This window comes from Notamacropus eugenii, chromosome 1 (genome assembly GCF_028372415.1).
Source record: "Notamacropus eugenii isolate mMacEug1 chromosome 1, mMacEug1.pri_v2, whole genome shotgun sequence".
Classification (NCBI taxonomy): Eukaryota; Metazoa; Chordata; class Mammalia; order Diprotodontia; family Macropodidae; genus Notamacropus; species Notamacropus eugenii.
In genome coordinates this window covers 678649518-678656708 of record NC_092872.1, presented here as the reverse complement: position 1 = coordinate 678656708, position 7191 = coordinate 678649518, and positions in this window count along the sequence as shown.

Here is a 7191-nt window from a genome sequence, read left to right as displayed (position 1 = left end):
TTTTGAGTTCTAAATTCTCTCCCTTCCTCTTTTCCCTCCCCCACTCATTGAAAAGGCAATCAATTTAATATAGGTTATACATGTGCAGCCAAACAAAACATTTTTCCCTGTAAGTCATGTTGTGAAAGAAAACACAAACCAAAAAAAAAAAACCCAAGAAAAATGAAGTAAATAAAGAAAAAGTATGCTTCCATATGCATTTAGACTCTATCAATTCTTTCTCCGGAGATGAGTAGCATTTTTCATCATAAGTCCTTCAAAATTGTCTTGGGTCGTTGGATTGCTGAGAAGTTATTCATAGTTGTTGGTCATTATGTCTTAATGGAGAAAGAAGGACCCCAGGTTTTATTATCCAACACTTTGTCTTCCTTCCCAATAGATAGCAGCTCCACAACCAGCACACACAGCAAATAGGAAAGAAACCCGCTTATCCAAATCAATAGCAAAATAGAAATCAAAGAAAGGATACATATGAGAATATATACCAAACAATGTATGTTGAAGGAGCTCTCCCATTGGGAGAACTCAGTTCAACCTAGAAAGAACCAGATCTCACCCCAAGAGGAAAGTTTCTTAAAGTGTCTATTGTAACAAGCTGGAGATAGGCAAATGTTGGAGGTTGCTAGCTCTTCTCATGTCAGTTTCTTCCCATAATCTTTTTCTCCCTTCAGCAACCTGAAGTGAGATTGGAATTGTCCATTTTCTCCTTCAAAATTGTAAGACAGAAGAGTCTGAAGTTACTGTATCTCCTTTCTTTCCTGATCTTACCAACTTCATCAACTCACTGAAGGAGATCAATGCCCTCATGTAGGCATGATGCATTGATCTCCATCAATGAGGAGAAAGTCATATGCCAATGGGCTTTGGGATTCAGATTACATCAGTAAGGCAATATGGTATTGTAGAAAGAGTACTAGATTTGTAATCAAGGGCCTCAGAAGGTATGAGTTTAAATTCTAAAATTGCTACTTGCCACCTGTGTGAAGGATGAGAGGGAAGCAAAGAAGGAAAGGAAAATCATTTAATCTCCCTGGGTCAAATGTGAATGCAATCAGTGGAAATTATAAGGAGATAGATTTTTATTTGAAGTAAGGAAAGACTTCCTAATAATCAGAGTTGCTCAAAAACAAAATGGCCTCTCTTATTAGATGGTGAATTCCCCAACATTGGAAGTTTTCAGGCAGAAACTGGACAACTCTTTGTAGAACTAACATAGAGAGAATGCCTGTTAAGGTACAGGTTAATCTGTGTGTGTTTGTCCTTCATTGCCGAAGAAGACCATGCCATCAGAGAAATGATGACATGACTTGCACTTGACTTTGTTTTTGAGTGAGGGAAGGCTGTGCAGGTCATCAGTCTCACTTCTCCAGAGCCATCTGAATCCAGTGACCAGATAGTCATCAGGTTGACTGAAGATGACCCAGGATGAGGCAGTTGGGGTCAAGTGACTTGCCCAAGGTCACACAGCTAGTGAGTGTCAAGTGTCTGAGGTGAGATTTGAACTCAGGTCCTCCTGACTCCTGCCCTGATGTTCTATCCACTGCATCACCTAGTGGCCCCAACAGGTTAATCTAGATAACTTCTGAACCCCTCTCCAACTCTGAGATTCTGAGATACATGCATTCCACACAATAAAAGAAAATGCTACTTTGGATAGATCATTATGTATTCATACTGCCAGATACCAGGACACTGTCAATCCAAGGGTAGAGAACCTGTGACCTTGAAGCCACATGTGGCTTTCTACATCCTTGAATGCAGCCCTTTGACTGAAATCCCCTTAATAAAAGGATTTGTTCTGTAAAACCTAAACTCAGTCAAAAGGCCACATCCAAGGACCTATAAGGCCATATGTGGCCTTGAGGCCATAGGTTTCCCACCTGTGGCTATCCATTTATTGCCTCATGTCCTCCTCACATCTACCCTCTGAGATATGTAGGATAGGTGTACTATTTCCATTTCATAGACTAAAAGAGAAGTGAGCTGGCCAAAATTATGCAGCTTAAGTCAGAACCTGAATCCCAGTACAGGACTCTTTCTAGTACATCACACTGCTTCCAATTAAGGACAGAGCACTGGCTTCCCTCCTTGACCTGTCATTGTGACTAATCAATGAGATAAAACGTTTTCCAGGGTAATGGTTCCCAGTAATTGAAGTTAACCGATCTTACTATTCCAGGAAACTTAGAATGAAGGATCTAAACATAATTAATCTATATCTCATTTGTAAGAGTGCAGAGAAACAAATAAAACATGAAGCAGTGGGAAATGGTGGAAAAAATACTGAATTTGGCGTTAGGAGCCACAGTTTTGCTATTATCTCCCTGTGGGACCTTGGGCAGTTTATCTCCCTTAGAAAAGGGAGCCTCATTCTTTGTAAAATGGAGATAATAATCATTGTTCTGTCTTCTTCACAAGATTATGCTGAACCTCAAATGAAATACAACATGCTGTAATTACAAAGCTTCATAGCAGTGAGAATGATTGTCATTATAGGAACTGTATAAGATATAAGGTGAATTTCTCACGGCTTTCCCCCCCCACCCCAGCCCCTCCGTCCACCATCCCCTTTCATTTGGGCCATTATCTGACATGTCTGGTTCCCAGGAATTTAAATAATTGTTTGCTCACTCTTCAAACATAAATCTGTTTTATTGTTCGACACTGAAAATAAAATGAGTGATAAATGCCAGGTACACACATGTCCCAAATCTTCACAACTTTGTTTGTACTTACTAGAAATAAATTCACGGTATTTTTCATAGAGATAATTTCTCTCGATGACCTCATGTCCCAAAAAATAGAGCCAGAGAATCTCAGAACTGAAAGGGACTAAAGAGAGAATTTAGTCCAATCCCTATCTGAAGCAATAATCACAGCTACAATATCCTGACATCTTGTCTCGTCTGAAGCACTTCCAGTAACAGGGAGTGCATTACCATCTGAGGCAGCGTACACAGACAGGCTTGAAATGATGATTTTAATTTTGAGCTGCTTCATAGTCTTGCTATTTCCTTGTCCATAGACATTCCAGAATCCTAATGGCTTATATTCTGGGTTCCTAGCCCCATTAGTGACACCATAAGAAGCAGAGCTAACTGGGGCCTCAGAAACTATCATAGAATTGAAGAAATGGAAGGGACTTCAACAGCCATTTAACTTAATCCCATCCAGAAAGGAACCCTCACTATTACATACCCAACAAGTGCTTGAAGATATTCAGTAATGGGGAATTCACTATCTCTCCACATTTGGATAGCTCCCAATTGTTAACCTTTTCCCTAAAACTTAAATTTCCCTCTTTTGTAAAGCTTAAATTTCCTCATTGCTGCCCTCTTCCTCTTGAGAATTAAATAATAGAATAAATTCAAGATTAGCTCTTTTGCCCCATGTAGTTTCACTTATGATTTCTTGAAATACAACACTGGAAAACCAGGCTTTAATAAAGTCCGCTGGGTTTGAAATGAAGCTACTTGACCATGCCTTGAACACAAATCACTCTGGTTCTCACTGACTGGCCAACAGTAGGTCTCAGCCTAATCTCACTGGATCATTTTTGGGTTTTGATGGCTCAGAATGAGTGTAAATAGCAGTTGTTTCTGTTTTGGTCAGAGAGGCATGTACTATCCCTGTTATACTCTAAGTACTTTTGGAGCAGAAACTATCCTAGACTAATGCCAGGCACATAGGGGGCACTTAATAGATTCTTGCTGATTGATAGGTTCCAATTCCAGCTCTTCCACTGTGCAACCTTGGGAAAATTTCTTCTCTCTGAACTCATGTTTCTTCATTTATAAAACTGAGGTACAGTGGGGAAGCAGGTTAGGCTGGTTCTTGGAATCTCAGAGTTAGAAAAGCCTCAGAGGCATCCAGTCCAACAGTGATTCAGCAGGAAGCCCTTCTGTAATACTCTGGAGAGCACACTGGTCATCCAGCCTTGGCCAAGAGATTTCCATCGAGGGGAAGTCCAGTTCCTTCTGAGCTAGCCCATTCCACTTTTGGACAGCTTTAAATGTTTGGAAGTTTTTCCTAAATCTTCCTAAATCTATCTTTAGGCATTCAACCAATCTATCCACAAGCATTACAGAAAAAAAAAATCCAATACCTACAACTCCAGGGAGCTTACATTCTATAAGAGGGGATATACCTGGTTCCAATTCCATACAAGATGTCCTCTCGATAAACTCCTCACTTCTAATCTTGATTTTTATTGTTTCAGTGCAGTAATTTTCAGTTGTGTATGATTTTTTGTCACCCCATTTGGAGTTTTCTTGGCAAAGATACTGAAGTGGTTTGTCATTCCCTTCTCCAATTCATTTTGCAGATGAGGAAACTGAGACAAACAGAGTTAAGTGACTTGACCAGGGTCACAAAACTATTAAGTGTCTGAGATCATATTGGAACTTGAGACCCAGCACTCTATCCACTGCACCACCTAGCTGATCACTATATCTTGTGTTTTTTGTAAGAGAAGGAAAAGCAATTGCTACATCTGCACTGGCAGCTATAAAGACTCTGCATAGTGTGTGAGATACTAATTTTTTTCCATTGATACTGCAACTGTTTTATGGGTGCAGTGTGATGTTTTGTTTTTTTGTGTTAAAAAATATTATCAGAATTATTAAAAAAAAAATTGAGGCAAAGCCTAAAGTTATTCTCAATTTTTCACATTTGCAGAAGTCCTGTATCCTGAGCCTCATGAATGTCTAGGGACAACTATTATTAAAACAGGTAAAGCACTGGAATTAAGAAGACTTCTTGTGGAAGGTGGGATTTTGATTGGGTCTTAAAGGAAACCAGTAAGGTCAGTAGTTTTTAGGCAAGGGGGACAACCAGAGAAAATGTCAATGTCCTTGGGTCAAAGAGTATGTGTTGAAGGATGGAGTAAGCTGTAAGAAGACTGAAAAGGTAGGAGGGGCTAGGTTATCAAGGACTTTCAATGCCAAACAGAGCATTTTGTATTTCCTTCTGGAGGCAATAGGAAACTACTGGAGTTTACTGAGTAGGGGAGTGACATGATCAGATCTGCATTTTAGGAAAATCACTTTAGTGGTTGAATGGGGCATGGGTCAAAGTGGGGAAAGACTTGAGGCAGGCAGCCCCATGAGCAGGTTATTGCAGTAATCAAAGCATGAAGTGATTAGGGCCTGTACTAGAGTGATGGCAATGTCTAAGATGTCAAGGGCAAAATTGATGGGCTTTGGCAACAGCTTAGATATGGGGGTGAAAGATAATGAGGAATACAGGATGACTCCTAGACTGCAATCTTGAAGGACTGGGAAGATAGTGTTGCCTTCTATAATAACAGGGAAGGTGGAGGAGGGGAGGCTTAGGGAGAAAGGTAAACTTTATTTTGGACATATTGAGTTTAAGAGGTCTAGGGCACATCCAGTTTGAGAAGTCTGAAAGGAAGTTGGAGATGTGAGATTGGAGGTCAGGAGAGAGACTGGGGCAGGAAAGACAAATTTGAGAATCATCAGTATAAAAAAGATAACTAAATCCATGAGAGCAGGTAAGTTTGCCAAATGAAGGAGTATAGAGGGAGAAGAAAAGGGGACCTAGGAGAGAACCCTAATTAGAGGGTGTGATCTAGAGGAGGATCACAGCAAAGGAGATAGAGAAGTCATACTCTTATAGGTAGAAGGAAAACCAGGAGATAGTAGTATCCTCAAAACCTAGAGAAAAGAGAATATCAAGGAAGAGGGAATGAGCAACAGTGCCAAAGGCTGCAGGGAGGTCAAGGAGAATGAGGTCACTGAATCTGGTAACTAGGAGACCACAGTTTTGGTGAAAAGACAAGGTCAGAAGACAGATTATAAATTTTGTTATATTATAAGGAGCTATCTCTGTTACGAAGAGAGCAAGAAGAGAAAAAGTAGAGGTACCTACTGTAGATGGATTTTTCAGAATTTAGCTACAAAAGGCAAAAGAAAAATAGGATGATGGGGATAGAAGGAGTAAGTATGGGTTTGCTGCTATTTGTTGTTATTTTTAGGATGGGGTGATGTGGACATGCTTGTTGATAATAGGAAAGGCACCAGTACAGAAGGGGAGTCTGAAAATAAGTGAAAGAGTGAGAATGATTGGGAGCAATCTGTTGCAGGAGATGGGCTGGAATGGAATTTGAACAGAGAAGAGGGTTAGCCTTAGTAAGGAGTAATGCCACTTCATCATGTGAAACAGAAGTAAAGGAGGAGATAGTAGAGAAAGATAGAGAGATAGTAAGTAATAGATATTGAGAAAGGGGAGAAGAGGGAGTTCACAACAAATAGCCCCAAATTTTTCTGTAAAATATGAGACAAGGGTTTCAGCTGACAGTGGGAGGAAGGGGAGCCACAGGAGGTTTGAAGAAGGATGAAAAGATTTGGAAAAGCTGCTGTAGAGTAGGATAGTTAATTGATAAGGGAGGTACAGTACAAAATTGCCTAGTAAAAGTGAAGGTACAGTTAAAGTTGTGCAACATAAATTTGGACTCAGTCAGAACAGTTGTATGGCTTTTTCCATCTTCATTCAGCTTTTGTGTAGGTACTAGGGTGATGAATGGTGGGAGTGATCCAAAGCTGAGGCTTGGCTAGGCATAATTGGTGATATGATAAGGGGGGTTGGGCTTAACAGGAGGACAATATAGAGCTGAGTTGTTTCACCAATGAGTCATGAGGGGAAAGTGAAGAGTAATTAGTGCAGGAGAGATGGCTTGGGAGAGTTGAGAGATCAAGGGATTGGAGATCACAATTAGGATGTAAGCTCTGGTTTTATAAGGGAAGACAGAGGGAGATGTGAAAAGCTAAAAGATTATGGTTGGATAAGGGGAATTTGAGAATTCTTGAAAGTGGTATATTGGTGGATTATAGCAAGATAGTGGGCATGACCATCTTAGTGTGTGGTTGAGTTGGGGTGGAGGAGGAGCTCATTGGAGGAGAGTAGGTTGAGGAACTAAAAATAGGGTATTTGAAGGAGAGTCAGTAGGTATGTTGAATTCCCCTCATAAGGGGTCACACACGTGTTTCTATCTCTAACTGTCCCTCTATACACGCACACACAAAATCAGTACAAAGTGGATTAGGGAAAGCTCACTGAGAATAAGGATTGTTTCACTCATTACACTCACATCCTCGCCTCTAGCACATTGCAAGGCATATGGTAGGTGCTTAAAAATATACTTGTTGATTGAATGAGAGCCCTAGCAAAGGA